At 40.9% G+C, this 5097-nt stretch overlaps 1 long non-coding RNA gene across 1 annotated transcript; it reads right to left on the reverse strand.

Annotated features, from left to right (window-relative positions):
- Window positions 1-1858: 1858 nt before the first annotated feature.
- Window positions 1859-4774, reverse strand: LOC309862969. The gene is made up of 2 exons (XR_014310819.1): window positions 4622-4774; window positions 1859-2589 (listed from the first exon to the last, which is right to left on the reverse strand). It is a non-coding gene; the product is annotated as an uncharacterized lncRNA (long non-coding RNA).
- Window positions 4775-5097: the final 323 nt, after the last annotated feature.

A 5097-nucleotide genomic window follows, 5' to 3' on the forward strand; every position in this document is an offset into this window, starting at 1 on the left:
AGACTTAGCAAGAGCAAAAAAGTAATGATCCTAACGAGATGAACTTAAGAGAAAGGTCTTAGTAGAAAGGTATAAAAAAGAACAACACCAGGGGGAAAAAAGGGACGGGGGAGCACCCAGGTGGGTGAAATGTCTGACCTTTGATTTTGGCTCAGGTCATAATCTCAGAATCTTGAAACTGAGCGCCACTATGGGCTCAGTGCTGAGTGTGGAGCCTGCTTGGGATTCTCTCTCTCCTTCCCCATGTACTCCTTCCTCCCTTCTCTAAAGAAGGAAAAGAAAGAACAATGCTGGGATAATCACTCTCAAATCAGGTTGTGGTCAGAATTTCTAGGAAGTCTTGATAAACATAGGTTTTCTAGTCATATCCCAGTATACAGAATCAGAACCTCTGGGGATAGGGACTCCATCTCTGTATTCTATAATGCACGCAGCTCATTCAGTCACCCATCAATTGTGTCTGATAGTAGTTAGGGTATACTGTACAGAAAAATATCTATGCATATTATTCTGTATGGACTTCCAGCTGCATGATAATATATATGACTATATATATATATAATATATATATATATATAATATATATATTTTAAAATACAGGAAACAATAATTTTCATTTATTTATTTATTTATTTATTTTCAGTGTAACAGAATTCATTGTTTTTGCACCACACCCAGTGCTCCATGCAATACATGCCCTCCTTAATATTCACCACCTGGCTCCCCCATCCCCCCACCCCCAACACCTTCAAAACCCTCAGCATGAGCATTGGAGGTGAGTGTCTAGGGGCAGATGGAGAAGGAGAGAGAATCTTAAGCAGATGCCCAACTGAACATGGAGTCAGTCTCATGACCCTGAGATAATGACCTGAGCTGAAATCAAGAGTCAGCTGCTTAACCAACTGAGCCACCAAGATGCCCCTAAATTTGATTGAATGGAAGGATATAATGGATGGGATTTAAGAACTTGTGTATGGTACCTTTTTTCATACTTCTGGTAAAAGTACACACTTGGAGACACTTAGGTTTGCATCTCTAACTTCAGGAGCTGTATGAACATGGAAAATCACAAAAACTCTCTAGAATATACTCTTCTTTGTTAGATCAAAAGTAGCATTGCGTAGCTCTTAGTTATTATGAAGATTAAATACAAACAATGTGGACACATTTCTAGGTAGAATTCCTCACCGATATGTTGGGGGGGTTGGGCAGAAGAGATAGTAATTACAACCACAATTCTCACAAATTATGTGATTTTTTAAAAAGATTTTTATTTATTTATTTGACAGAGAGAGAGATCACTCTTATTGTATCTGTTAATCCATCATACGTTCAAGTATAAAGCCTGCAGAAAAAACCACCATAAAATAATTATGCAATTTGATCAGTAGTTATAAAGTGAGCTCCCATGTAACCAAGTTCCCGTTACCCAGTAGACACTGGTCAGCCTCCCAAAGCCCCCAATTCCCTTCTTCAACATCATTTTTCTGTCCTCAGAGTACACATCATTCTAATGTCCATGATAATCACTTTCTGCTTATCTTTATAGTTTTACTACCTTTATGCATCCCTAAAAATAGTTTTATTTTTTAACAAGCCTGTTTTCTAACTTTATGTAAGTGAAATAACACCCTATATATTTCTTTTTTCTCTATCTTCTTGTTAGAAAAGTTTATTTTTTTGAGAGAGAGAGTATGGGTGTGGAGAGAGGAGCAGAGGGAGAGGGAGAGGGAATCTCTTTACAGACTCCCCACTGAGTGTGGAGCTCCAAGGCAGGCCTGGAACTCATGACCCTGACATCATGACCTGAGACAAAATCAAGAATTGGACACTTTATTGACTGAGCCACCCCAGCTCCCATTTTTCTCTATTTTACCTTTATTTTTCAAAATTATGTTTGTGAGATTCATGTTATTTGGACATTCCTTTTTTTCTTTTAAGATTTTATTTATTTGACAGAGAGAGATCAAAAGTCGGCAGAGAAGCAAGCAGAGAGAGAGAAAGGAGGAAGCAGGCTCCCTGCGGAGCAGAGCCCATGGTGGGACTCGATTCCAGGACCCTGAGATCATGACCCAAGCTGAAGGCAGAGGTTTAACCCACTGTCCAGGTGCCCTGGACATTCCTTTTTGTTTGTTATATAGCATTCTATTGAATAAATGAGCTCCAGGTCATATATATACATTCCATTGCAGACATTCATTTTGTTTCCAGCTTCAATCTATTATAAACCATGTTGATGTAGACATTCTTATATAGATTTGCTGGTGCTCAGGCGTCTTTGGGTCCCCACTAAAGTAGATACTGAGATAAGGATGTGGCATGGAAACTTTATTGGGGAAGTCTACTTTCTCTGGGAAGTGGAAGTGAGGGAGGAGATAGAGCAGGTGAGGAAAGGAGGACTCTGCGCACTGCACCAGCCATGGGTGAGGGAGGACTCCGCGCACTGCACCAGCCATGGGTGAGGGAGGACTCCACTCACTGCATCAGCCATGGGTGAGGGAGGACTCCGCGCACTGCACCAGCCATGGGTGAGGGAGGACTCTGCGCACTGCACCAGCCATGGGGGAGGACGTTCTCACGGCTCAGGGACTGCAAAAATGTCAGAGCAGAGTGTTTCAGAGCTCTTGTAGTCCACCAAGTTCCCATTTTTCTTTGAGTGGGTCCTGGTAAGTCATTGATTTCTTATCAAAATTTCATTGGCTTTAAGAAGTTTATGAAATATTTATTCAGCCTTATTAGTTGTGTTTGCGGTAGGTTATGTAAGGAACAAGAAATCCCTCTTTTGTATTTCAACTTGCTTCCTAACAGTATCTCCCCCACCCCTATTGTGCTTTTATTCAGAGGTAGGTGGATGTGCATATATGCGTGCGCGCGCACACACACACACACACACACACACACACACACACAATGAAAGCATTATCATAGTGTTCGGATTTTTCTTTTCATCCTTAAAGTAGAATCATCTGTGGATGTGTTAGTTAGTCGTATTGAACATAAAAAGTCTTGTGGGTTACCTTGTTATCCCGGATAAGTTCAGTATGACTACTCGTCTCTGTGTAGAGAGAGTCATCCTTCACTGAACATACAGGGCTTAAAAATGTATATTTTATCATATATTTCTGATTTATTTTCTACCTCAGTGTAGCCATGGTGAATAGAAACAATATTTTTGAAAGGAAAATCTTCAATAAAATTATGACATAAATGGTAAGATGTTGCTTTTGCAAAAAAATAATAAATAAAATAAAATAAAATGTTACATTTTCAGGATGTTAGTAGGTACACCAAAAGAACACACTAGTCTAGTTAGAAGATTGGGCCTTCTCAAGTTTTAGCAAACCTCACTTTAGCCATTCAAAGTATTAATAATTGCACAAAGATCATTATTAGTCTCAGGAGTCAGTGACTTGGACAATGCTTCCTTAGGCAATAGCACTGCTATGACCACTTCCTAATCCAAGTGTTTCATGTTCCAGGACATCTGAATGCAAAAATGGTACACTCTAGAATAAGTCAGTTGAAGATAAGATCTTGCCAAAATACAGCTTTCTTGTATTTTGCATTATTATTTGTAGAGAAACTGATAACCAGAACTTTGGAATGCAGCCATTCTTTTAAATTCCAAACTGACTACCAGTATTCCCTAATGATCTTCTCTCTTCCTTAGTTGCAAAAATGTATGTTATGCTGTGTCTATAAGGAGAGATATGGCATATGTGTTCCATATATCACATGTGAATTCACTTGCTCTGGTCACAAGCCCTTAGAGCTATGCACTCGTGGCCTTTGGAGGGATCACTGAGTGGAATTAAAGTTTTAGGGTTTTTTATAAAACTAGCTTACCAACCAGAGTTTGAAAGCTTGATTTAGCCTCCCAGAGAGCAGCCTGGGATGTGTCATACTACAATAGGGACACCATGAGGTCATGGAAAAAGCACTGTTTGTCTTTCAGACTGGGTTCAAATTTGAACTGGCTATATCCCAGATGATTGACCTTGACAACATGTACCTAGGTTCCCAGCATTCCAGTGTATCTGTTGGAGATGTGGTATCAACTGTTCAGTTGACAGGGTCTATCTACTGGAGTGACATCTTTGCAAACTGTCAACACATAGAAATAAATCCAAATACTAGGGATTTGTTTCTTGCCTCTTTTTAGGGATGAGCTTATTCTCATCTCGTTCTTACCCTTCATGCAGCCTGGAGGGAGACAGTGGTGTCACCTCACAACCATTTTTCACCTTTCACAGAGCAGCCCAGGAAAGTAACACTGTCTAAGCTGTCATCACCTCTCACCTGGACCACAGCAAAGCATTCTACCTGGGTTTCCCTGGCCCACAATTGTTCCCAACAGTGCATTCTCCAGGGAGCCATCGCAGAGATTTTCTGAAATGTTTTAAAATGAAGTCATGTTATTCCTCTGCTTAAAACACCCCAAGTCTGGACAGCACACAAACACTGGAAACCTGAAGCCCTGCTTTGTTCACAAGTCTCTGCAAACCCTCAACCACCACCTGCTTTTCTAACCTCACCTCCTGCCACTCCCTCCACCTCCAAGTTCCAGGCTTGCTCGCCTTCTTTCCATTTCTCACTTAAAGCAGTTTATTTTCTAACTTACCTCATGACCTTTGCACATTCCATTCCCCCTTCTAGGCATGCACTTCCCTGGGTTCTTCACAAGGAATGCTCCTCTTCACCCTCCCAGTTTCATTTCAGGTCTCCAGAAAAACCATCCTCACTTGCCCTATGTACTCTTTCCCCAGCATCTCTCACTTTGTTGACATTGCCCTAGTTACTTCCCTGGCAAACCAATCGCAGTCTCCAAGTATCTCTAAAGCTCAGGCTTACCGTTTTGTTTTCTGTTTCCTCCCATCCTAATGGAAGCTCCAATGGAAAGCTCATTTGCCACAGTCAGTGCTGGGTCATGGATTTCTTGAAGGGTGCCTGGCACATTATAGGTTCTCAATAAACATTTGGGAATGCAAGGGCCTTTGGAATCCAATTCAGACTACCTCTTCTTTATCACAAACCACCTCCTGCTTTACATTCCAACACCACCAACAGAGTCTATCACTTTGCCTTTCAACATCTGTT

This window comes from Mustela nivalis, assembly GCF_964662115.1.
Source record: "Mustela nivalis genome assembly, chromosome: 4".
Classification (NCBI taxonomy): Eukaryota; Metazoa; Chordata; class Mammalia; order Carnivora; family Mustelidae; genus Mustela; species Mustela nivalis.